This window comes from Rhipicephalus microplus, chromosome 4 (assembly GCF_043290135.1).
Source record: "Rhipicephalus microplus isolate Deutch F79 chromosome 4, USDA_Rmic, whole genome shotgun sequence".
Lineage (NCBI taxonomy): Eukaryota > Metazoa > Arthropoda > Arachnida > Ixodida > Ixodidae > Rhipicephalus > Rhipicephalus microplus.
This window is the reverse complement of record NC_134703.1, coordinates 147812202-147840004: the sequence shown is the minus strand read 5'-3', so window position 1 is coordinate 147840004 and position 27803 is coordinate 147812202. Positions and strand designations below refer to the sequence as shown.

At 48.4% G+C, this 27803-nt stretch overlaps 1 protein-coding gene across 4 annotated transcripts in view; it reads left to right on the top strand.

Annotated features, from left to right (window-relative positions):
* Window positions 1-27803, top strand: part of LOC119172405 (coronin-2B-like) — a 337045-nt gene that overhangs the window by 182449 nt on the left and 126793 nt on the right. The window lies entirely within an intron of this gene.

The window sequence follows — 27803 nt, the reverse complement described above, 5'->3', positions numbered from 1 at the left end:
ATCGAATCCCGGCTGTGGCGGCTGCATTTCCGATGGAGGCGGAAATGCTGTAGGCCCGCGAGCTCATATTCTGGTGCACGTTAAAGAACCCCAGGTGGTCAAAATTTCCGGAGTCCTCCTCTACGGCGTCTCTCATAATCATATGGTGGTCTTGGGACGTTAAACCCCACATATCAATCAACGCATGCGCTGAAGGTGTGATCGTTAGCCATAATTGTTGCGATCTCCATCGTGGCTTGATCGAAGGCAGGCGTATACCTATTTGCGGTGGTTTCAATATATAAGGTTGATTGATTGATATGTGGGCTTTAACGTCCCAAAAGCACCACATGATAATAAGAGACGCCGTAGTGGAGGGATCCGGAAACTTTAACCCCCTGGGGTTCTTTAACGTACACCCAAATCTGAGCACACGAACCTACAGCGTTCTCGCCTTCATCGAAATTGCAGCTGCCGCGACCTGCGGGTCAGCAGCCGAGTACCTTAGCCACTAGACCACCGCGGCGGAGCCCCAGAAATTATCAGAGCACTATATACCGGGTGTTTGAAGTTAAGCTTTATGATTTTTATTAGCTGCTTGAAGGCATGTGAGAACCACTTGGTCAAATAAGTTAAGCGGCCAAGCGGACAGAATTATCAATGTCAGCAGCCTAATTACTAAAATTTATTACTTAACTCTTCACTGGCTGCTGTAAGTTGGCATGTTTATAATGAAAAAAATATAGGCAGTGGTGTTCGTACACAGTTTAAGTTGGAATATGTTTTTCTAGCACGCCGGTGCTGCGAGATATCCGCCTCCAAAGTTTAATTGTCTTTCTCATGATTACTCGTGGAAGAGAATGAAGGTCCGTGCAAAGCTCCTCCATAAAGTGACGAATCTGTTGCGTGATGAGTGTACTGTGTGAAGAGAGTGGAAGCGTAGGCATACATGATAACAATTACCCTTGACCTCTCGGCTGGCGAAATCAGAATGCGCGGTGTGCCATGAGCCTTAGGCATGATCCTGATGAACGCGATAACAGGAGGCCATTTTGCGCGACGTTTTTTCGTGACTTCAGATCGCACGAAGACATCTCTTAGTGAACGCGTTAGCTTCAACGTCCTGTGCTAGGGTGGCTCCGGCAGCACAACGTCTCTGCATTGAAGGTCTACCAAGGAAATCCACGCGGACTCCTTTCGAGCTAACATGGCTGCTTCTGGCGTGCGGTATTCTACCGAAGAAAAAGTAGACGTGGTGCTTGCTGAAATGAACGGCAATGCTTCGTTAGCAACGGACCTTTACGCGTCCCGCCACCCACACCGTTTTCTTCCAACAAGGCCCACTTTCATAAACCTATTTCAACGCTTTTGCACAACAGGCTCTGCCCAAATTCCAAGACGGACCACCACGAAGGCAATCGTCCACAAAGATTTTGAAATCGACGTTGTCGCGTGCTTAACCTCGATGCCACAGCTTAGCTTCCGACAGATTGCCGATCAGTGCGGTGTTGCAATCGGCGAGTCTGCCTTTGCCGCGGGCGCCGAGATGGAAGAAAGGCAGCCAGCCGCCGATAAGGAGGAGCGCCAAGACTCCCGGCTGTTTTTCATGTGTTGGGGAGGTGCGTGGTTGTAATTACTCCACGCAGCACTGCTGTCGTTTGTGCCTGCGCGGAAATGCCACACGTGGCGCCTTTGTACGCCGAGGCCGCGACGCCGAGTTTCCGCCGAAGACGGACCTCGGACCACCACGTTGTGCGTCTCTGGCTGAGAAGGTCACCGACGCTCAAATCAACGCCATATGACCAAGCACATGCCATTGGAGTTGCCTGGCCTGCGACCACCTTAGAAGTGTGGCAGCTTGGACTAGTTGGTATGGCATGACGACGCACTACGTCTTTCGTGTCCTTCTTGTCTCTGTGTCGTCGTTTTGTTCTCGCGCTATAACTATCGCCTGCGACCATCATTCGACAGTGTGGGTGGTCAGCCCGAGCAGCACACGACGGATTTGTTACATCCCGTTTGCTGGTAGCATGATTTCCCGGATGCGACAGCGTGGCCGGAACAACACGTTTTGGTTTGTGTGTGTGTGTGTGTGTGTGTGTGTGTGTGTGTGTGTGTGTGTGTGTGTGTGTGTGTGTGTGTGTGTGTGTGTGTGTGTGTGTGTGTGTGTGTGTGTGTGTGTGTGTGTGTGTGTGTGTGTGTGTGTGTGTGTGTGTGTGTGTGTGTGTGTGTGTGTGTTGGGGGACCACTGGTGCCGTCAAAATGACCCTTAACAGTGGTGACCTGACAGGGTGAAAACTCCTTTCTCTGTTTCCCTAGGCCTGGCGCCTAGGGACTGCGAAAGGACAAAAAGTGGCAGGCGACTGCCTGAGCCGAGACCTGTTTCGAATTATCTTTCGGTAAGTATGTAAGTAAACCTCTCGTACTCTTCATCGGCTCTTCAGTCCGATTCCCTTCTACAGCAGTTCTTCGAGAAGGCGATGTTTGCAACGGCCTGTCTGGCCGCGAGGAGACTTGGGCCGTCGGTAAGAAGCAGTCACAAATGTTCTAAGAAAACGCAAGTTCCATCGATATCACGTTTGCCTTCATCAGGACCTAAATGAGGCGAACTTTGAAAGGCGAGTTGACTGCTGCAATTGGGGCCTCATCAAAACAGATCAAGAAAATAGCTCTTTTCACAGAATAATTTGGACTAAGTAAGCTTGGTTTTGCCGAAAAGGAAGTGTTAATCTTCACAGCGCCAGTTATCGGGCACAAGAAAACCCACACTGGCTGAGGCAGCACAAACATCAAGTTCGATGGAGTGTGGATGTGTGATGCGGCATACTCGGGGACAGGAACATTGGAACTCACTTTTTTAGGACTTCTTGAATGGAAAGATGTCACAGAAGAAGAATTAAGTGTTGTCATTGATGACCTTGTCTGCAGTCTTTCCCTGAATGACCTGCGTCAAGTATGCACGATGGAGCACCGCCACATTTTTCTACCAGGGCGAAGAACTGGTTGGACAGACGTTTTCCACAACAGTGGATTGGGCGCGCAGGAGCGATGTTTTGGCCACCAAGATCTCCTGACCTTTCTCCGCACGACTTTTCCCATTTGGGGCTACATTAAAAATCGAGTTTACGTAACAGAGCCCAGCGATGTTAATGACGTGAAGGACAGAATAACGTCTGCCTGTGCGAGTATCCCTGCAGAAGTAGTGCGCTGAGTCATCGAGTCGACGCGAGAGTGGTTCATGCTTTGCGTTGCTGACGAAGGCAGGCATTTTGAACTCTTTTGAGGGCATTGACGTTTTGAGAAGTGAAGAGTTTCGATGAGATTTGTGCATGACCGAAATAAGCTTATGTCTGGCAGCATGAAATATGCGTTAGCAAGGATGAAATTGTTTCAATTATTATTGATGGAGTTTTTGCTCTTGCTTTAAATAAAAGTTACAGTATACTCGCACATCAGCAGTCACGCTGTTCGCGTAGCCCAGGCAACAACCGTGCACGCTTCTTCAGTCATTATTACGCACGCGCATTTGCATCCATATTCTCCGCTCGCACGATTATCTCGGCGTGATATCTGCCACTATCGGTATTGAGGCTCTGCAGTTGCGTGTTACAACACTGGCTGCTAGGGTTCTTCGATTTTTGATTTCACCTGCCGAGAGGGCAATGGTAATTGATATCTTGTATGCCTACGCTTCCACCCTCTTCACACACTGGACAGCACACACAACAGATGCGTAACTTTAGGGAGGAGCTTTGTGCTGACCTTCACCTTCTTACATGAGTAATCATGTGAAAGACAATGAAACTTTGGAACCGGATATCTCGGGGGAGAGGCGTGCTAAAAAGAAATCTTTCAATTGAAACTGTGTACAAACACTAGTGCCTGTATTTTTTTCAATATGAACGTGCCAACTTACCGCAGTCAGTGAAAATTTTATTAAATTTTCGTTATTTGGGCTACTGATAGCGATAATTATCATCCAACTTTCTATCCCCCTGGCCGCTTAGTTTATTTTGCACAAGTTGTTCTCACGTGATTTCGTGCGCCTAATTAAAATAAATCAGAAAACGTAACTTCGAACACCCGGTATATGTGTGCCGGGAATCTCGCCGGACATTTATTGGCGCTGCATCTTACGCGGGCTGTAACTCCCTCGGCTCACCAAGTCGCTCCACGTTGCGCAGGCAGAGCCGGTCGTTAATGGTTGCGTAACACTATTCATCCTGGTGCTACCGAGGGCAGTTTCATAAACTTCCCGCAGCTCTGCCTCGGCGAGCTAATTGGACCGTAGGCGTGGTTATACTTTCGCCTCGCGTTGCACACGAAACGACGACGGCACGCGCGTAAGCGATGTGATGAACGATAGCCGGCAATGAAATATGCATACATGCGCGAACTAGTCGGCGCCTGTCCCTCCGAGTTAGACGGTACTGCGCGCGCGCAGATCGCGGGGAGCGTTTGTCGTCGTTGCCCACGAGAGCAGCGCGCGCCTCTGCATGGTCACTGCAGCTTGTGACCTCGGGCAAGTTCGAGTGCTTGCGACGTTGTCAAATGAATGGTCCTATGCGTGGGGGAAATAATTAGTAGACGACTACGTTACGTCATGCTGCCAACATTGGCAAGCGAGCTTCTTTCGCGGCGAGGCCCTTTATCACTCGCGGTATCGGCGCTGTACGTGACGTCTGGGATACAGCTAATGGGCATAGAGTTCTATAGTGTATCCGGTCCTTTGGTGCATACATAAAAGCGTTTGCGAAATACCAAAAGTCGCATATTGTGACACTTCTTACCACGATGCATTACGTTTTTGTGTTCGTCGGCATCTTTTCTCGAAAGAAGAATTTTTCAAAAGCACTTTTCTCATCCAAGATTCCGTCGCTGGCAAAAATTTGCATCGTTTCTTGTTACATCGTTTCAGGCGCTTTTTTAAAATCTCGTAGGTAGGGTTCCAGAACTGCGATATGATTGTGATGGAGGCCGTTGGGGAGGGGACCGCGAAATTTGGTATATTGGTGTTCTTTAACGTGCGCTGACTTGGAGCAGTTCACGGCCCTTATAGCATTTCGCCTCCTGCCTAAATGCGACCGCCCTGGACGATATCGAATCCGCGACCTCTGGCTCTGAATCCGAGCGCTAAATCGCTACACGGCGGCGGACCACTTTTACGTCTAATAGTCTCCTTTTATGCTGGTAAACATGATATACATTGTGCTCTGTACCAAGTCCAACTTTCGGCCTTAGCAGTACAGCCAACCAGGCTCACCCATGATTACCTTTTGTGCCTTCCTTTTATCCTCCTTTTCCTCCTCTCTTGCATTTGCTCCGTTCTGTACATACCGGCATTATGTTTTTATTGTGTTTTTTGTGCTGCCAGTGCTGTGTTTATGCTCCCAAGTCCTCTAATTTACTCTAATTCTTCCCACCCCTCTTTCGACCCCCCCCCCCCTAAAGTGTCCTGGTTGTGGTGTCCTCGCTTGAGAGACAATTACTGCGTCACTCAACCCCATTGTTCACCCACCTTCATCCGCCATGAGTGCTTTCACCTTTCGATGATGCTTACGGGACAAAATCGTAGGCTGGAGCCAGAAAGATTGACGAGGGAAAGGAGTCCGCGTAACATTGATTTAGGTGCACATCAAGGTGCCCTAGGTGGTTGAAATTAATTCAGAGACCCCTCAAATAACATGCCTCGCAATTACATGTCGGCTTTGTGTCGTAAGCATCACAAAATTCGCTTAATTTACTTAGAACGGTCAGGGAGAATTGTGCACCTATATCACCTGTGACCAACTCGTAACACTGAAAAAAAAAACAATTAAGTGGCTCTCACTTCCGACACTGTACTCCACACCGCATCTCCAAGTCTATGTATGATTCACATAACGCTGTCATCCTACAAGTAAGTCCGGGCGTGCACTTCTCCGTCGCTTTCTCGTCCCTGTATTCGCGTACAGTCGCGTCAAGGATGCTCTCATAACGAGTGCTGTACCGGACACGCGCGAGCTGTCAACTACCGCGTCCACCACGCGTCGACACGTCGGCAGCGTGCACGCAATCACGATCGCCACGTGTGCCTCTCTCACAATACGTGCACCAGCGTTGCGAGGAGATTCAACAACAGCGTCCGGCCGAGCGGCAGTAGCCGTGACCGCGCTCCCCCTTCGGGAGGTCAGCGGCCAGAGCGGGCGCGCGTGGCCGCTCTTGACGCCGCGCCGTCCAGCTGCGCCTTCCGCATCCTGCGCTTTTTTGTCGGGGGCGCTGGCCGATTGTTTGCACAGTTGCGTGATGCCGGGCGGCGTGCGTGCCGCGAGCATCTACCGCACCTCCTGCTGCTGCCGCGACCATGTTCCTCCGCCCGGCTGCTGTGTGCACCCCCACCCACCCCTTTTACTGCGGCGGAAAGAAAGGGTTGCATCTCTCTCTCTCTCTCTCTCTCTCTCTCTCTCTCTCTCTCACTTGCTAGAAACGTTCAGCGCTGTTCAAGGCACTAATCGCGAGGGGATTCAACAACAGCGGCTATGCAGTTTAATTATAATAAGAATTGTTGCGGTTCTACGTACGAAAACCACGATATGATAATGAGAAATGCCTTTGGGAAGGCTCCGGAAACTTCGACCATCTGGTGTTCTCTAACGTGCGCCTAAATAGACGGGCCTCAAGCATTTCCGCCTCCACCGAAAATGCGACCTTCGCGGCCGTGATTCGATCCCGCGACCTTTCTGCGACTCGCTTAGCGAGCGATCGTTAGTGCTCCCAAGTGACCTCCTTGCCTTTTAACTCATGTGGAGCTAATAACAACGACTGATTGTAACAACAAAGAAACTATACCTTTTCGACCAACCAACTAGCTAAAGATAAGGTGTGCTACCGTTACTGCGAAGTTACTTGTGTAACGAACTGTGTCGAAGGTCCCAAGCAGATCGGTTATAACGCCCGTATTATTCACGACAGGTGGACTGACCGATGGATTCCCAAATGTATCTGTAGTGTTTGGGAGCGGGTTGCATGAAACATGTATGCACATAGTGTGTCATTTCACTATGCCGACATGGTACACCACGAGTAGAACCAGAAATTTGCATCTAAGTTTCATGAAGTTATAACATCTTTTCTGCGATGTGCGTCGCATATCCTATATACCGGTTCATGCGGCACCCAAGGTTATTGGGCCTCCACTTGAAAGGCCAGTGCTGCGATCGTTTTGACGTCACAGATAGGATAGTAGTTGTGGAATACGGCAGCTTTGCTTTCGCGACACCACTTGCATCGTCCCCCATTGCTGCACTGGCTCTTAGTGACGATTTTAAGATGCAAATTAGACACAAGAGGGCCACCGGGGGCCCCGCTTGCCCGTATTATCAGGTCTTAGAGCTTCTTTAAGCACTGTGCATCAAAACAAAGGGAAGCACGCACGGGGTCCACAGCAAAAGCGCACGAAATGCGGTGTTCTAGCAGACAACACAACCCGACATCCTATGAGTGACGTCATCACGTAGGTGGCACCACAGTATGTCCTCGAGGCCAATATTCCGGAGCTGATCAGACGCCGCATCGCAGCATGCGTATGATTCTAGCGCACGATTATGCATGTGGCTGTTGTTGATCCACCGGCTCTTCGACGGCGTTGCGCGGTCTTAATGAGACGGGATCACGCAGACCCCGATCGCTCCTTCTGCCGCCTCTTCGGCTCCAGCTGCGGTCGCGGTAGTCACGCCATTCGGGGGGTTCCTATAAGGTCACGCTTCGCCTAATCAGGGCTGCCGCATTGGCGTGCGCTTGTATACTGTACTATGCGATCGGAGGCCCAGTTTGTTGCGTTCGTTCTGTTTCCCCGTTTGGTGTTCCGCATGTTCTACTCGACTCATCGTTCTTGTACAAGTTCACTTCCGGCGGCAGTAACACCTGCCGCGATTGATCTGTGACCTACCTGCCCGGGTGTTTGGGTTGGTTGAAATTCATTTGTCGAACTACGGTTTTTGAGCTCTGTAACCAGCCTGATGGTCTTACCTGTATGAGTTATAAACCGTACATGGTCAAGCATACAGGGTCAACCGTGTACCCTTTATGCGTATTCGTGTGCGCGTTTGTATGTATTGTTGCGGCTCGGGGTACTGAGTCGTATCCCACCGCTGTTCACCAGTTGTTGCGGTCGAAAGGAAGGTCGCTGGAGGATACGAAAACAAAGCCCGGTCTCTTGTGGTAGCGTGGTGTAGCTTCGGGTTGAGGAAACGAGCGCTTACAAGATGGGGATACGAAAAACAAACAAGGTTTATGGCACTATCTACAAATATTTACAGCATGAGGTTAAGAGTTCACAAACCACGAGCGTGGTGGTTAAACCGTTACATGGTCCAGAGCCTTCACAAACTACGAACGTGGTGGTTGAACCTTTACTTGGTTCAGAGCGACGTCCTGCACTCTGCGGCGCCGTTATAAGCCCTGTCGGGCTCCTCCTTCTTCAGTGGAACACCAATCACACACACACACAACAGGTGAGGGGTACGAGCATGCACGGCGCACGTGAACATCCAATTTCGAGTCAAGATCACTGCACCTAAAGGTGGCGCCAGAGAGGCTCTTGCTCGTCGGGTATGTCGCTGGTCGAGGGGTCCCAAGCTTCGGACAGCAGACATCAAACGGTCCGCCAATCTGTCCGCTCAATTAGTAGGGCACTTTGTGGCGGCGGTCGCCGTTTCTTCAAAGGAATACGCTGTCTTTGTTGTCCCCTCTGGAACGGCTTACCGCTTCGTGGCGACGTGACGTCTTATCCGCCGGCTAGCAGGGACAATACCTGGCGGGCATAGGCATTCGGCGAGTCGGCTACTTGTTTGAGGATTAAAAGAGCGCCGCTCCCCCGTCAGCTCTCGACGCTGGTTCCAAGAAAACCTGGGTTCCAGGCGTGGGAACGCGGCCCGGCTACGCTTTTCAGCGACAGCATGGCGCCTACCGATGGCGGTCATAACAGTATGTGTGTGTGTGTGTGTGTGTGTGTGTGTGTGTGTGTGTGTGTGTGTGTGTGTGTGTGTGTGTGTAGCATATGCTCAGTAAAAATTGAACATTTGAGGGGGGGGGAGGCAGGAAGCCTCCTGCTTCCCACACTCATTCCTGCCTACGCTATGAGAAGGAATCATACCTTTGAATCGCCACAAAAGTATTGATCAGAATAATACGTAGAATGTAAGGAACCGCATGGAGGAAGCGAGCCGTCGCTCGCCTTGAGATGCTGGAACGAGTCGGCGGCCGGCCACACATCGCCGTTCACCGTTTATGAGTGCCGTACGGCAGCGCTGTCCATTTACTGGTGAACGCTCTTGAAGGTCTTGAAGGCTAGAACTTGGGCTCACTGAACTCGCCTAAGGGCTCGCTGGTCAGGAAGAAAGCCGTGGAAAAATTGTCGGCCCTTGCTTGTGCAGCTGAGTAGGCTCTAGAGGCGTGTTCATGGGGGAGACTTCTTTTGTCGCTTATATATCAACAGTCGCAGATCCACGCGTCAAGAGGTCATTTGTGTGGGAACGTTGGTCCTGGGTTCTGTTTGTTGCAGGACGTCAAGGCGGGCACTGGTTTTCAAATGCGTCAACTGAGTGGACAGATGCCAGTGCGTGTTCGACATGGAGTTACTGGTCCGACCAGTATAAAGCTTGGATCACGTGGCCTAAATGCCCCTGGTTAACGCTGATAGGCTACCTGCGGTGTGATTTATTGGTGTAGGAATGCTTTTTTTTTTCTAACCTTGAAGTTAGAAGTGGACATTTTTCGGTCGTGCGATAGATTGGAAGCACAGTCTTGATTCCGGACATAGAAAAACGACTAGCATACGTTTGTTTGATGTGTGGCTGTGGTGGTTAGGTTCATCGCGTCGCAAGGCGTGTGACACGAGGAAGGTGGAGACAGTGCGCAACACAAAATCAAGTTATATTGATAGGTCGGGGCCCCATCATCGTCATCATCGTTGTCGTCGTCATGAAAAAAGCAATTTTATCTCCACTGCATGCAGGGTGAACGTCTTTCGCAAGCGATATTCTTTTGCCCCTGTCTCATATTATCTGCCGCTTTGCCTTAATGGCTATGATCCCCAATTAGCGCAGCAAGAATTGATTGATATGTGGGGTTTAACGTCCCAAAACCACTATATGATTATGAGAGACGCCGTAGTGGAGGGCTCCGGAAATTTAGACCACCTGGGGTTCTTTAACGTGCACCCAAATCTGAGCACACGGGCCTACAACATTTCCGCCTCCATCGGAAATGCAGCCGCCGCAGCCGGGATTCGAACCCGCGCCCTGCGGGTCAGCAGTCGAGTACCTTAGCCACTAGACCACCGCGGCGGGGCTTAGCGCAGCAAGAAAAGCCTGAAAGTGACCTTGACTAATGTTGGCCTAAGGCTATCAGCGCTATAACCGTAAAATGCAGCATTATTTAGCTCGAAATAATCGCAGCTTCAAGCTTGTCGATACTGCATGGAAACGATGACAGGCGATGATGGCGCCGGGCGCCTCGACACTGGGCGCTCCCGGGACTTTGAGACCGAGGCGTCGCGCTCTCCTAAGACGACATGCCCCGCCAAAATAAACATGATGCCACTCCCCTGCACGGCTGCTCTTATACCATACATTTTAAATATAGTATACATTTAACCTTATAAACAGCTCTCCTAAGACGACCCGCCCCGCCAAAATAAACAAGATGCCACTCCCCTGCACGGCTGCTCTTATACCATACTTTTTAAATATAGTATACATTTAACCTTATAAACAGCCGTCGCTTAATCTCGAACTTTTGTATCATGCAAACAAGATCGAGTAAAACAGGCGTAACCCTGAGCAAAAAGAGTGTTTTGTGATCGCTTCGATCGGGGAACAAAATTGTGTGTGTGTGTGTGTGTGTGTGTTTGTGTGTGTGTGTGTGTGTGTGTGTGTGTGTGTGTGTGTGTGTGTGTGTGTGTGTGTGTGTGTGTGTGTGTGTGTGTGTGTGTGTGTGTGTGTGTGTGTGTGTGTGTGTGTGTGTGTGTGTGTGTGTGTGTGTGTGTGTGTGTGTGTGTGTGTGTGTGTGTGTGCGTGCGCTAGGGGGAGGGGGTCGATAGAGCACCTTGTTTCGCGCGTCGTGGCGCTAAAAAGCCTTTTTTCGATATCGACGGGTCTAGCGTACAACGGCACAGATAAGAAGAAGCAGAGAACATGTAGCGTATATACTTGTAAACGTGTAGTACGATGCCCACGCTGGTGCATTTAATAGGGAGCACTATAGGCTTGAGAGGGAACAGAATGGCGCGGGCCGGGGGTTATAAATTGAGCATTGGGCGACCCCGGATCGACGGGAGTCATAAATTTAGCAAACTCTTATCAGCTATCGCACGGTGCGTGTTTGAAGGGGGCCGGCATCGTTGAAGTGGGAGCGACGTCAGTAATCGACCGTGTGCATACATGTGTCATGCAGAGGCTATAAGTGCAAACATGCGGGTAGGTTTTGCGTACCGTGGGTTTTTAGATAAAGACGAATGTTTGTTTGGACGCTCGGTCTAGTGATATATTGCTCTTGCGTTTCCCCCACTCCATCGTGTAATGTCACTGGGCGAATCGAAACCGCGTTTGCGTGCTCGCGTGCAGATACACGCTGTGGCGCAGCGCGTGTTTTACTTCCGAAAGCGACCATTCCTTAGGAAGTACTTGGCCCTGCCTCGGTGGCCTAGTGGCTAAGGTACTCGGCTGCTGACCCGCTGGTTGCGGGATCGAATCCCGGCTGCGGCGGCTGCATTTTCGATGGAAGCGAAAATGCTGTAGGCCCCTGTGCTCAGATTTGCGCGCACGTTAAAGAACCCCAGGTGGTCGAAATTTCCGGAGCCCTCACTATACGGCGTCTCTCATAATCATGTGGTAGTTTTGGGACGTTAAACCCCACATATCAATCCTTAGGGAGTACTTGAAAAGCGCGAACAATGAGGACGAAAGAAGCGCACACAAAAGACCGGCTGTTTCGTATTCACCGCTTGGCCTTTTCAAGCACCCTCCAAAGATGAACCGACTCGTCTAAGGCGAAGTATTGCTGCAACCGTTCTATACGCTAGCCTGTCGGCAGTGCTTGAATGAGCTCATCCGGGTCGCATGAACTGATTTGGAGTATAAAAGGCACCGTGGAACACTTTTTTTGAGTAACCATGGAATTAATTCACTAGAAAAGCGTATTACCTGACAAATTGAACGCCGCAAAAATTTTAAGAATCCGTCCTGTACGAGCGGAGTTACAGAGTTGCCACATGCTGCAATCCTCTTCTCTCGTCCCGACGAAAGCGCTGGAAGCGGAGCAGGGAGGGATGGGAAGGGCAAACAAAAAAATGTCACTTGCGCCTCGTGACTTTGAGCGTTCTTTTCTTTTTTTTTTCTTCGAATGCGTGGCTTTGTCAGTGCGATCGCGTGCGCACGCGTGGACAAGTGACGGCCTCTCGCGGCGACGTCTGTAACAACCGAGCGCGCCATGTTCAAATCAGCCAATGGCTGATAGATGGGCTTACTGGGCTTATTTTCTGTGATTTGTCAGGAGAAGAGAAAGCTATTTTTAGCTGACTTTCATAAGCTGCTTGCCTACGATAAGCTGCTTGCCTACAAAGTGTATGTCCGTCCGAGATTGTAATACGCTATCGCTGTGTGGAGCCCATACCAAAAGGTCTTAAAAAATAAATTAGAACGCATTCAGAGAATGTCAGCTCGCTTTATCTGCTCTAAATATCGAAGAAGGGATTCTGTTACTGAAATGTTAGAAGTATGTAAATTAGAATAGCTAGAATTAAGAAGGCAGAAACAGAGTTTGAAACTTCTTTTTCAGATCTTGCATGCCGGGGTGAAAATAAACAGGGGTGATTATTTGAAGCATTTTTACATAAGGTTTCCAAGAACAACATGCACTACATTCATACAACCAATACATGCTCGAACCGATATGTTCCGAATTTCTTTCTCTCCTGATGCTATTAATATGTGGAATGAATTATCGAATGATATGGTGCAAAAAAGAGCTTTGAGTCATTTTAAGGTTGCTCTTGATAGACATTTTGTTGAAAATGTATAGTTATTAGTGTTCATGTATGTGTTTCCTTACAAATGTTTCATCGGTCATAGAGATCATGTTGCAAATGTATTGAGTGAAAAAGCATGTAACTGTGTTTCTCGTATAATTATGCTATATGTTACAGAGTTCATCTTACAATTTTTTTTCTCAAATATTTAATTTTGCGCAACTCAATCCTTCACCCTCCCTGTAACGACCCTCAAGTGAGAGTTAACAGTATGACAAATAAATAAATAAATAAATAAATAAATAAATAAATAAATAAATAAATTGTGAATTCCAAGCCGCGTGATGCGCTATAATATTTAGCTCGCGTGTTTTCGAGAGCCTCTTCTACCGATCGGCAGCGTTTTGTTGACCATGCTCAGAAAGTGTTGAAGGGCCCCTTTATGGCGGGTGTGTTATAGTACATACTGAACTTCGGACGAACGGCGCTTAGACGGGACATAGAAAAAAAAGTGACAAATATGAAATAAAGGTCGTTGCTAGTCAGCGCTTGGTCTTGTCGTTTTCTTTACATGACCCGTCTTAGACCTTTTTTTTTTTTCGAAGTTCTGTATCTTATCGTGGTGGGGTATTGGAGGGGGCGGGGGGGAGGTGGCAGCTGGTGGTAGCCTGATCTTCCTTTTGCACCGCACTGCCGACGCCCGTGTTTATGCCGATGTTTTGGTGCGTATTTACTTGCTTGCGTGTACACCTACCCTAAGATAAAAGGCGTGACGACCAGCGCGCGATAGCCGATAAGAGTGTGCTAAATTTATGGCTCCCGTGTATTAGGGTCGAGAGGGACACACAGGAAGTGTGCGTCTCTCCTGTCCGTCGTAGTCTTCGCACCTGTTACCTCGAATCACGCAATAACCCATACGCCCACATGTTCACCTTAACGCTGTACACATGCACGCAAAAAAGGGTAACCATCTCGAGGAGGGGGGAGTGAGAGAAAGGGGGAGAGTGTTGTACCATTTCTGCACCTAGACGTGGTGTTGGTAGAACACCCCCGATTCTACTTCGGCCCCTGTCTAGCACATATGCTGCGGTGGTTTCTCAATCTTCAATCTTTCTAAAATGTCGCCTAGGGAGCACCGACCATGGGGGAGGGGGCAGGGGGGGGGGGGGGGGGACATCGCCGCTGCTCGCTGTCCCGCGAAGGTGCGCGTTCAAGACGCGCGCCCGAGCGCGTCCGCCGGACGTGCCGACGCAGGCATGCAGCCATGCCCGCGGTTTGGACAGGAGCCATCTCTCTTTTTCCTCTCTCTTTTTCCTTCCCCCCACTCGTCTGCACACTCGAACGCTTCCATTATCGAGACGGCCTGCCGGTTTCTTTCCCGTATAACAGGCGATCCGAAGGTTCTGTTTCGGTTGCAAAGGCGCCTTGTGCGCGTACGACACGTGGACGGACTCGTGGTGGCGCTACTATACGGAGGGAGAGCTTCATATCTGCGCGCTCCGCCGTCTTGCGAGCCGCCTCGTTGATAGCGAGAGCTGTTGAGTCCCGCGCGCTGTTAAAAGGGTCTCGGCTTTTATGCGGACACCGACCTCCCAGCTGGGGTCATTGTTGTCCAGTGCGTGCAAGATCTTATACGTGCAAGACAGCAGTGGTGCTATTCATGGCCAGCAGATCTCTGTGGTTGAAATTTCTAGGCAAGTAGTATACAAGTCTGGCGTAGGTGATCGATCTACCACGGCCGCTGTATAAAGATCTACTGTGAACGCGAATGCACATCAATTATGTAGAGGGGATGTTGTCATTCTATCGATCTTGAAATGACGACTTATATAGTATCGGTTGTTGGGACGGGTAAGGTCTGGCCTTTCTTGTTTTTTTTTTTTTTTGTTATTCAGCGACTGGTCTGGGGAAAGCTGCTTCTCACATACTGTGGATAAGTGTAGATGCAAGTCGAGGATTACTGCAATTGATGCGTTGCGGAATGCGTTGTTAGATGCAAGCGTTCTGAATTCAGTGTTTCCGGCCGTGTTCGCTGTGTGTGTACACACCCGCAGCCCACGATGTGTTCACGGAGGTGTTCTTGCCCGGGCAGCGTTATTGCGCTGCCAGGGCTTACGCCTAACATACGACACATCCACTGCGCCTGCGTGCAGGCTTGATCAGCCTTGCCCGAGTGAGAATGGAGAGCCTATACTCAGACCTGCGCACAGGGGGGGGGGGGGGGAGGCAAAGGGTGAGAAAGGGGGCGCAATGCAAGCCCCATGCAATGACTTGATAGGGAGAGAGAGAGGGGGGGCGCTGCGATGAACTTTCGCCACCCCCAACCTCTGAAAGGCAACCCTCTGCACGCTTGTGCTTATACTGCATGGCAGGCGCTAGTTTTCAAGAACACTGGACTAATGTATGATTTTACCTAAGGGAACCACGTTTTTATTTGATGCATTAGGACATCAGCAGGGGTGCGACAGCCGAAATATAAATTGTATCAGTGAAATGTTACTATTGGAGCACTGAAATCCGAATTTAGAGCAGGTTACGGGCGAAAAACATTCGTTCTTATCACGGAAGACTGAATTTGGAGCAGTATATAAAGGAAGGCTCACTTTAAGAAAAAAAATTGGAAACCATTCAACAAACCCTAAACCATGTAGAGTGAAATTAGAACTGCTATTTTGATAAAAGTAGTATTTAGAACGTCCCCCTCTGCAGACAATGATAAAGTCCATGCATTCGCCACGAATGTCAAATCCTTTGGCAGACTCTGAGGACTCAAATGTGTATCTGCCAAGCTGGCGATTCTGATATTCGGAAGATTCGTAAAATTGAGAAGTAGAGGTGGCAAAATTTTAAAAACTAAAATAAAAAAGTACGGGTGCACCGCTTTCTTTGATGTTTTGTGGCTGCTGAAATGTCATACACTGCTAAAATTATTTACCAGTGACTTTTTTTAGACGCATTAGTACATTAGTACTCACAATTGAACGGCTTACGCACGCATGAGTAACTGAATGGATTGTGCTGTTTTCTGGGAATAGTACTAGCAGCCCCTTATACAAATCTTAAGATTGTTCCGCAGACCACTAGTGTACTGCAGTGAAGCTAGCTTAGGCGGCGTTTTGCACTGGTTAGAACGAGGCCAAGAACTTTTTTCACCCCCACCCCTTCATTTTTTTTTTTCGCGATGGGTTTAGGTTAAGGGAAGTTCTCGGCTCGTTTTCCAAGGTGCGTTTGACTAGATAAAGTAACAACAGAATGCGCCTGTTGGCCCAGCCAGGGCACCGGATATCGATGCATGTGTCGTTATTACTATGGCAACTAACGTTGTCGCCGGCAACAACGGCGTTTGCAGCATATCGTGTTTGTCCGCGCGCAGTAACAGTGGCATACGCTTGCAGCAGTAGTTCCTAACATGCCATAGCCGCATTTGCTGACTGGGAAATTCATATTTCCCGCGAAGTGTTATTGGCTACGGCAACGCATTTTTTGTCTTGAAGTTGCGTCGCTATGCCGACAGAGATCAGCTGCGGCCAGTGGACCGATGGGCGCGTGGCGTTGTTACTTTATCTGGTCGATCGCATTTCGCGAGTATGGTCTGCGCGTCAGGACCCACGGATTGATTGATGACGCAAACTACAGGTGGCCTCCATTTCTCACTGAAATTCGCGCTACGGATGAAATTTTGAGGCTGGTCTGGTATTTCGGCGTAGCGTGGCACAATTCGGGCATATTTCATGGTTTTGGCGCGGCTCGGCGCACAGATGTGGAAATGTATCAAATTGGCGCAATTGGCGCAGCTGTTGCACTTATGCACCAGAGAAATGTAAAATGTTCGTGTGTTCAATATTAACTACATGGAATGGATCTCGTATTAGGCATCAATATTATTGAGAACTAACCGGCATTGATACCAGGGAAGTTATAGGGGATGTTATTAGAAGCGACTGTGATGTAAATGTGAAAAAATACAGGTGGACTAAAAGAAAACATGCCACCTGCTGATTTGACTTCCCACCAGGTGACCGAAAATCCCTCGCATGCTACCGGAAGGCATCGAGTCTGCCACATTGAGACCCTCGCTAATAATTAAGGAAAGTGTAAATTTACTTGCTCGTTCTCTCTGTTGGAAAACAATGAAAATGAGCCCTTACATTTACTGTTTCCTTCTCGTGTTAGGTATAATTTGTTCAGGGATGTATTACGTGTGTATACGTATTACACTTGTGTTATTCTTTATGACGCATATAGCTTTCGCGTTGTACTGCTTTTCAGTGGATACTTATCGTTGTGCGCTTTTGTCTGATAGTGTGGTAGTGTGTCCGAATTGTCCAAACTTGCTTTAATAGGTACCGTTTACTATTGACCCGTCGGTTTATCGTACGGTGAGTCCAGCCTCGGGATTGGCTGTGAAGTATTCTTTTACGAACACACACACACACACACACACACACACACACACACACACACCGCCCCAGTTTAGCCAGATTGTGGAGGCCTCGGACAGGTCCCCCTAAAACAAATTTAAATTACGGTGTAGCAAGTTACATGCGTACGGTTCCATGTAGTGAGAGTAGCGTAATTGAGCGCAGCCAGTAAGGGACACGCCATATGTGTAGCTTGTCGCGTTCTATCTGTACTCCACTGGCGAGCGGCTGAGCTTTCAGTTAGCTCAGCAGGGTCGGCCGTGTGATCTGCACTATCCCTTCTCGGGCCAGATGCACTGATCTGATTGTGCCGCGGCGGGCCACCAGTTATTCCTCCCTTAATCGCCGTCCCTCGGCGAAAGGCGGCAAGGCCACGCGGTGTATAATGTAACACGAATCTGCAGGGCGCGGGGCAAAAGAGAAACGGGTCGAGGACGGACACGAACTTGGAAAGGGACGAGACGATGTGCTGCTTCTGGCCGCGCGCGCCTCGGCCGCTGTTATTATCGCCGGACAACCAATACTCATTTCGTTGTCGCACTTGGCTGCCTTTTTTTACTCGATAAAAGCGCGCCCTTCCGCATATGTCCTCGTAAGACGCGTTGTAGTTGATGATCCTCTTCGGCTTAATTTAATTGTTTTTATACTTATTTTATTTGTCCGAAATTTCCAGGGAAATGATTTCGAAACAAAGAGAGAGAGAGAGAGAGAGAGAGAGAGAGAGAGAGAGAGAGAGAGAGAGAGAAAGAGGGGGGGGGGGGACAAAAGAGAAAGGTAGGGAGTTTAACCAAGCTACATGCTCGGTTCACTACTCCCAACTCCAAGTAAGCGCTCGCCACCTTAGCGGCCGCACCTGGAAACGGTGCTAACAGGGTCAACCTTGTAATTAGATATGTTACCGTGTTGCGCGCGTTGAGAAACGGCCGCATAGTTCCTTTTATTTTCGCCATGCTGCACGCGCGAGCCCGAATAGAAAAAAAAGTTATGTCCAAGGACCATTGAAGTATGCCGCAATGCGTGGCATCGCGGTGGAAAGATGGCAACGTATCGTTCTATCGCTTCCACACGGGTGCAGACGACGTGCGTCTTAGAGCGGCGCAAATCAGAAACTTACGCGTTGGAAAGAAAGGGACGGACACTACGGTACTTTGTTCTAATCAATAAGCTAACGACGACTTAGTTCTCCTCGGTGAGTACAACATTATTAAGCGTGTGTGCATTCTTATCAATATTCAGGTTTCTCTAAGCACGAAGAATATCTATAGTTTCGTTTATATAAGAAAGTGCTTTAGGAAATTTGTTGCGTTACATGTGTGACCATTTTTCACATACACTCTAAAGAAATTAATCATTATTTTCGATGGAGGCCAAAATGTTGTAGCCCCGTGTGCTCAGATTTGAGTGCACGTTAAAGAATCCCAGGGGGTCGAAATTTCCGGAGCCCTCCACTGCATACGGCGTCTCTCATAATCATATAGTGTCTTTGGGACGTTAAACCCCACATATCAATCAATCAATCAATCAGTCAATCAATCAATCAATCATGCAAGACATCGATTATTTGGTGAGTGTTTATGTCACACAGCAATAATCATCATCTACTTCGAGTACTTTTTTCCCGTTATCACCGCGGTTCCGGTACTTCCACGAACGGCGCACGATAACGCGAACGATGGGTTTAGATTTAGTTCCACGAACGGCGCGTGATAACGCGAACCGCGGCGTTATCACCGCGAACGGTGCGTGCGTTATCAGCGTGACACGTACAGCATTCTTGACAGGAAAGTCGCCAGCGCCGGGTTTTCAAAAAAGGATACGCGAACAAGACAGACGATGATTATTGTTGTGTAGGAGAACTACTCCCCAAATACTTCATTTTTTTCCCCTTTAGAGTGTATGGTTGTTTTCTCTCCAAGTCGCTGTGCTACCCATTCTTATTAACCTGCTGTAGTTGTTCCCCTCTTACCCTTCCCGAACATTTTTTTTTTATTTCGACAGTGCGCGCGCGTGCGTAGCATGCGTATATGTAAGTTCGTGATTATATATGTCCGTGCATTCGTAGCGTGCGGAGTGTGCATGCATATATCTGCTTTGAGTGTTTAGAAAAAGTGCTTTATGATTTAGAGGCTTTGAGTATGAACTACTGCCAACCCTCACAAGTGAGTGTTCAGAAGCACCCGACCTTATTCATTAGAAACTTAATAACATGAACCGCGAACGGAAAGGAAGCAGCACTCCCATTACAATCGAAACTACGATTTGTCTTCTCTCAAGGTACACTGGCCTAGGCATATAGATCTGTTCTCTAATCAAGTGAATGGCATGTGCATTCAGCTTTTAACGAGACAACGGAATTCGATTGATTGATATGTGTCATTTAACGTTCCAAAACCACCATATGATTATGAGAGACGCCGTAGTGTAGGGCTCCGGAAATTCCGACCACCTGGGGTTCTATAAAGTGCACCCAAATCTGAGCACACGGGCCTATACACCATTTCTACCTCCATCGAAATGCAGCCGCCGCAGCCGGGATTCAATCCCGCGACCTGTGGGTCAGCAGCCGAGTACCTTAGCCACTAGACCACCGCGGCGAAGCGGGACAACGGAACTCAATGGGATACATGCAATCGACAGCACGAGTCGCAGCGTGGTTACCTGGAATACTGTTGAGGCCTTACATGTAGCAGTGTAGCGACGCAGCGCAAAAGTGCTGGCACCTTTCGGAGAGGCCCGCTACACATGAGCAGTTGCCCTCTTCAACCTCTGGCTCGCTAGGAGAGTTTTTCAACTTGAAGTAAATCTAATGCGGTTCGCAGAAGAGGCTCGATGTTTGCGCGCACAGCGCCACCGTTTCCGCTCTTTGGCGAATAAAATTGTTTACGCGGATGAGAATGAGGCGGTTTGAGGCCAGCTACTTTTCGCCTTCGACGAAGCAACGCGATCCTACGCCACAATAACAAAAAAAAACTTCAGCACAGCTTCACGCGAAAGTGCCGCGTTGACCTTGTTATGCGCAGTCATCTTTGTTTTTTCGACCAGCACACGGAGCGTTTTCTGGAGTTGCGACCTTCCACGTGGGGTGAGGGAAAAGGGAAATGATAGAAGGATGAACTAGAGAACAGAAGAAAAGGAAATGAACAGTTGGAACACGCACAACACGAACTCGCGCTGGCTGTTCATAGACGCTCGTGAAGCCCGGTCACCTTCAGCTGAATAGGTACGTAAAGATAGCAATGACGTGGATAAATAGAAATAGATTTGACCGATACAAATTTATAACACTAAATGTTATAATAGCACCGTGGTCGCACGGTTTGTGTGACCGTCCTCGACTAGATGCTGTGTACACAGATGATTGCTCGCGTCAGCGCTATAGCTCATGTTGGTTGCATGTCATTTCGGAACGCAAGAGAGTGGAATGTCTAGTGAATGGGAAGTGCGGGGCTGTACTATAATGGGAAAAATATCGATCAGAGGAACATGTGGATATTAGAAGGAAAAGCTGCATTTTTATGGAACACAATGCATTGATGAGCTAATTGGTGCTTGGCCGTTGATAGCGTGTGCTTTTCGACCACATCAGTTTCACTGATGCATGCGACAAGTGAGAGTAGAGGCGATGGCGGTCGTAGGTTCGCTTAGCTTGGCTTATAGGTAGCCGGCAGCCTGAGCTATCTGCTGCATCGCAGGGGCCTATAGTAATCGCGTGAGATGTGAGAACGGTGGCTTGGAACGTACAAGTATGCACGTACTGTCAATGAACTAATCATTTTGGAAACAAGTCAAATCAAAGTTTATTTTCTGTTCTGTAGTACAGAAAGAAAAGACTGGAAAAAAAAAAGCTGTGTTTTAAAACAGCTTGACCAGTTCAGAGCCCCATACAAAAACTAGCAGGAAAAATAAATACAAAATAAAAAGTTGGAGTGGCGGCAGCATCGCGGTGAACATGGAGATATAGTACCTCACGGGTAGCGTGCCATAACCACGCGCACATATTGTAGTTATGACTTAATACATATATGAACAGCAGTGAGAAAGCGATGTTATTACACTGTGTAGGAAACGAAGCATGGTAACGTGATTGTCATCCACAAACAAAATATATGAGGCACATAATACGCTACATAATAAAGGCATACATTGCAACACAACACACTACATAGGTCATAATTCCAGAAGTACCTACATGTAATCAAAAAGGAAATCTATACCTTAGAGTTTCATTTTGTGACTGAGAGCAAAAGTATATAACTGGATCTGCTTTTGTTTTAAAGATCAAGTGTCACGCATTTGCCGATAATTCATGGATGTCGTGGTACGAACAGTTGAATACGTCAAAACCTTTCAGGTCACAGTGATTTAAAAGAGCTGGCCTTATGAGGGTGTCCCTTTCTGAAAGCACTGTTGCGATGTGTGAGAACAATAAACCTGCTCTGATAACTCCGTAGCAGTGGCAGTGTTGGTGTTATCCCGAGCTCCTACAGTGTGTGATTGCGGAATATATTCATCCCGGATGTAATGTAACACACACAAGCAAGGAAGGTCTGAGACATTCTTGAAAAAATAACGTGGTAAAGTTTTTGAGCTATTGTAAGGAGCACGAATCCTACAGCAACACTACAGTACTATAGTCAACAACCCCTTTGTATATACGAAGTGCATTTTCTGATTTTCCGGTGGTCGAATGATGACTCAACACTGAATGTCTGCAGTGTCGACAGCACCACTTGGGGCCGTTGCCGATGACTTGGCATAACTATTGGGGGTCGGTACTTTTGCACTGCGTCAGCGTTTGTGATTTTTTTTTTCGTGCGAGTACTAACTTTCGTGACCAGCTATAGTCACGTGAGATTTCAATTTCATTGGTAGAGAGGTGTACGAGGATCGTTATTGATGCTTGCTTCGGATTGATTCGCGAATGTACCCCACTTACTATTGCACCGGCTTACGTGGGCGTTTTCACGCCTGCGACTTCGATTCGCAGGCGCCGGCCGCAAATCGATCCCGTGGCTGTTTTTCCGGCGCAGACGTATAGCCCGTTACTTTTTCGTGGTTCACTGGTATGCGAACGAAGAGAGAAAAAAAAAGACGCTCGTATCGCGGAAGCTGGCCGCTGCGCGCGCTTTTCTCTGACCACTGCGAGGCAGCGTTCACCGCACCACCTCCGAAATGACCCGCAGCCATCAATTCTTTGACACGCCGCGGACTCAGGCAGGCTGGGTAATGTCATTACTCCTATCCTACCACGTCGTACTCGACCAAGCCATAAAACGGAGCCGTTCGTTTTCTTCATTTCCTGCGCTTTGCGTGCAGGGCCAAGCCAGGAAATAATAATAAAACCGGATGCCATCTCATACCGACCCGCACCTCGCGTTGTCCTTCAGTCTTTCACCCTCTACTTTCTATCAGTTCACGACTATACGATCCCGGCCCTGACAGCTTATAGGAGCGCACCTCTGCCGCTTTTCTTGCTCTTTTTGTATCCTTGAGATTCATGAACCACCGCATAAAAAGGGTCAAGCGTGGATATTATTCAGGCATCGAGCCTTGCGTTGTTGGTGGAACTGGGATTACTTACCGATGGCCGTCGGGCAGCTAGGCGATATCGGGGAGCTCTGTAAGGACGGCTTTAACAAGCGGTAGCTATATGGTTAATATTTGTCGCCTCCTTTTCTGCTTTTCGCTTCGTTGTTTTTTCCTTCTTATTTTCGCTTCGCATTTTATTTTCCCTTCGGCCGTGAAGAAGGCTTGTTGAGGAAAGTCGTAAAGTAGATGGCGTGCTCTGAATTGACTGCGTCATGTACCGAAGCTTTACTGAACCCGGAAAGTTAAAAATTGTGCAAGTCAACGAGACTGGGGGAGACTCGGGCCGTTCTTTCCTACAAGAGCGAACTGACGCACTCGTTTGGTACTCCAGACACCCAATGTGATATTTCGTTGCGGCAGTTGGTGCATCATGATCATCACCATCATCATCACCACCACCACATCCCAAGAAATAACAAAAAAGAAGACACGGCAAAAAAAAAAGAAAGCAGGAAGACAGAGAGGAGGAAAGAAAGAGAAAGCTGAAGAGAAAACAGAGGAGGTTGCCCAGCTTCACACTTCCTATGCAAAGCTGCCTTATCATTTTTCTATCTTTATAGAGTGCTGCTGAAAAAAAAAAGGAGAGCGTCTTTTATCAAGCGCACGGCGATGAAGCGCCACGCAACTGTCCAGTATAGTAATAGGGCGGCACGTACTTCTATACAGGCAACACCCGTTTGGCAGCACTTGGTCGCCATCTGTTCAAAAACCGTGGCTGCTGTAAGAGATAGCAGGGCACGCACTCGTGTGCCGCAGGACACGCGTGGTGATAAGGAACTGTTCTGGTTGCGTATGCACACCACTCTCGTTTATCTCTTGGCACGGAGCGGTGTTGTTGCCGATAAGGTGCAAGGTATACGGCGCAAAGGCGCAGCGAAGAGCCCGACTGTACGGCAGAATGAGGCGTATATTTCAACGGTGTGTTTACGCCCAGAAACAAGCCAATAAGCTCATGCAAAGTGAGTTACGGAAACGCTCAAGATCACAAAGCTCACGATCTCGCTGCGAATTCGTTGAAGGTTGCGCATATTAAAAAAACCACAATCGGCTGAATAGTGATACCTATTGAACTATAGCGATTGCTGAGTACCTTGAAATGTATCTCGTCTTGTGGGTGTTTAGAGAACCCTGTTCTCATCAAACATGTCGTGCTCTAAATTACACATAGCAAACTTAGAGTCATGAGGCACGTGCTTTTAGAGGTTATATGACCGCCGTGGTGATTGATTGATTTGATTGATATGTGGAGTTTAACGGCCCAAAACCGTCATATGATTATGAGAGACGCCCTATTGGAGGGCTCCGGAAATTTAGACCATCTGGGGTTCCTTAACGTGCACTAAATCTGAGCACACGGGCCTACAACATTTCCGCATCCATCGCAAATGCAGCCGCCGCAGCCAGGATTCGATCCCGCAACCTGAGGGACACCAGCCGAGTACCTTAGCCACTAGACCACCGTGGCGGGGTGACCGCCGTGCTGTCTCAGTCCTCGCTTAATATGTACGCACGGATTAGCAACGCCTGAACTGCTTCTGGATGGCGTTCGTCCATTGCAAAGTACCTATACATTCTCGTTCTACCTACCGCGTGACGCCGAAGCGTGAGAGGAAAGACAAATTTTAAAAAGCGCGCCCTTCCTTCGCACGCCGAACACACGCAGCGCCACGCCTTCGTGCCGCCGGTGTTTCTCGTCCTGCAAAAGGGAGATTTGGTTTCTGCTCGAACTGCGCAAGGGCTCGGCAAGAGCCACGCGCCGCTGCTCCGAGCATTTGTTATACGATGTTCTTTCTCCGTTCGGCGTGGTCCTTGAGAAACGGCTTCGAGACGGAAAGTCCCGTCGTCCGTGCGTGTTTCAGTAGTCGGCGAAGCGCGCGCATCGCATCTTTTACGAATTCGCAGTGCGCTCCGCAAAACCGCCTCGGGCAGTCTTCCTGACTGGTTTCTCCCTAGCTCGCGGTGGCGTCCACTTTCGATCGCTCCTGAATCCTGTCTTGAGTGCTGGAGGGAAAAAAAACGAATATCTTTCGTCACGCTGCAGAAACTTGTAGTTGTACAATTCAGAATAAAGCCACGATACAGCGGCCGATTTGCGGATAGATTCAGGAACGCGATGCTTCGCGCGCTTCGCCTCGAAAATAGACGCGCACGCACGGATCCTTGAACGGGGATCCACCGCTGATCAATACCGTGGGTGTCGGGCCAGCCTGATTCCCATGGTGAGACGTCAGCCGTGCGAATGTTTCTGTACTGCTCGAAAAGGGCGTGTCAAACTGCGCAAATAACGCGTCGAACCGTACACTGCAGGCATATAATTACAATTTTACTTCTCATCTTCTTTTCCAGTTGTATATAGCGAAAAAAAATCTAGATTTAAAGCTGGAAGTCCTGACAGAATAGCCTGTTTTATGGGGTGGGTTAATTAACACCTCCGCAACTGTCTGACCAATAAAGAAGGCGTGCATCCCCCCGCCCCCACCGCCACCTGATCCTCGAAACAAGTTAAAGGTTGCACCTCGACATCTCAGTTGTCTCTCCCTCTGAGAAAAAAATCGAGCCGATTCACAGACGTCCGTCAGTATACCCAACCACTCTTTCTTTTTTATTTGAAGATTTTTCGCAGTTTTATGGATACTCGGGTTTTTCGAAGACAAGCTCGCTACAAGTAATCTGGTTGAAATGGACGTTCCCATAACGACATCCGGTGCGAAACACACCACAATGGAGGTAAAATGCAAATGCATCAAAATGGGACATAGTTGCCTTTGCATTTCGACCCGACCTGAAATCTGATGTTGTCTTAACTGGCTCTCGAATCCGCGACCTTGTGCTAGGTGTTATATTTACGCTGGTCTTTTGTGTGTTTTATTTTCGCTTTATGATGTTTTCTCTCCAGACCCTCCGAATGTGTGCTTTCGGAACCCACCTCTGTGGTAATGAGCGGGCGTATTATGCTTTGCTCGTCAAGTTCGTCAAAGTTGGCTTCCCCGTTATAAGACACTTTGCGTGGAGAAGCCCAATCATCTTCCTGTAGACTGCCGGCGTTTGATGACGTACGATTATTGTGATGGCTCCGAAAATTGTGGCTGTTAAGCACCCAGCGATAAAACTTTGCACATCGCTCGTTTTATTTTATTGGCTGGCTCTTTCTTTCTTTAATAATTTATCTGCATTTTGGAGAGTTCCGTTTCGCCGTGTACTGCCATTTTTCTGCATTTCATTTTATCGGTTGTCCAGAGGTCAGCTAAGTCAAGTTACCGCGAAAATGCAACCATATGTTTATGTAAGCATAAACGTTAAGAATCGTCGACCATCCGTTTGTAATAAAAACGTACCGGTTCCTTGAAAAAAAAAGGGAGGGGGGGGGGAGAGCTTCGTTTTAAGAAAAGGCTAGTCTGTCACAAGACTTGAACCCAAGCTACCAGGAACGCTGGTTTGGAGCGGATTTTTTTTGTTGTTTTCGTTAATTTTTTCCCCTTTTCACAAACGTGCTTCCTCCTTGCGAACTTCCACCAAACCGACTTGTAGGGGTTTTCGCTAACAGTCATATTGGTCAATTAATTGAGTATAACTGCGCTCAAACCACGTCCGCGTGTTAGTGAACAGGAGAGTGAAGGTCGTCACTGCCGTTAACCTTGTCCCGTTCGAATCGAACTTTTTTCAGCCACCGCGTTCGAGAATGAGCGATAAAACGCTCTTATTTACTGCCACAAAATGGCGCCCTTGAACTGACTCGGCTAGAACCGTGCGCACTTAGGCGTGACGACAACGCAGCAATGAGCGGCAACGCGCCCCCAGTCGTCGTAAAATAGGCGAAACACGTATTCGCGTGCGCACGCCTGTCTTATTCTTTTTATTTATTTATTTATTTGTTCTTCTTCTCTTATAGCGTGTGCTCGTGCCTCTAAGTAGAGGCGCATTAGCACAGAGAACGGCAGCGCGAGCACTCTTTTTTTTTTTTTTTTTGCTGCACGAACACCGCGGAGAGATATACATAGAAAGTGCAGGTGTACCTTCGTAGCCCCAGCTGCCACTTCGGCAGCGGCTAGCAGCAGTAGCGGTGTTAATGGAGGAGAGAACTGCCTTATGGAACAACGTCCTTGTCGGACTCGTTGCCAAAGAAGGGGGAGGGGGGGGGTGGCACTGAAAACGCGGATAGTGAAAAGTGGGCCGCTGCGGAGCCGGCACGTTTCGAGAACCTATTTATCGCGATCTCTCGGAGATCGTTTGCTGTGAATGAGTGTTTTTTTTTTTCTTTCTTTCTTAAATTTCCTTTTTTCTTGGTATACTTTCGTTTTCGCAGGGATTTCTCTCAAAAAGCGAGGTTTTCCCAAACCTCGGAGGTAGTTTGCGCTGGAATGGAAGCGGCGTTGTGAAAAATTAAATAAAATAAACAAACAATGAAATAAGGTAAACTAATTTGTTCACGGAATATAGTGCCTGATGTTTTGAAGTAAATTCTTTCTGATTGGTGACACGATTGGTTAACTTGCATTATTTAACGCGTTGTCTGTCGTTGATTTGTACAGTTCAAGTGATAAACCGAGACGTGCGCTGTAAAAATAAAAGTTCAATGATTAGCTTACGTATTGGCAGAGAAGCTGCGGAAAGCTCGGAGACTACATTTGACCGCTCGTCTTTCAAGGCGAGAGATTTAGGTGTTATCGTAGTGCGGTCCCATTTGTAAGTACAAATTTTCGGCAAACGCTGTCGTTTGAAATAAAACCTTTCCCATAACTCATATAGGGGTCATTTCCGAAGGCTGTTTCGTGCCAGGATTTCGACAATATGTCCATACGGATCTCCGA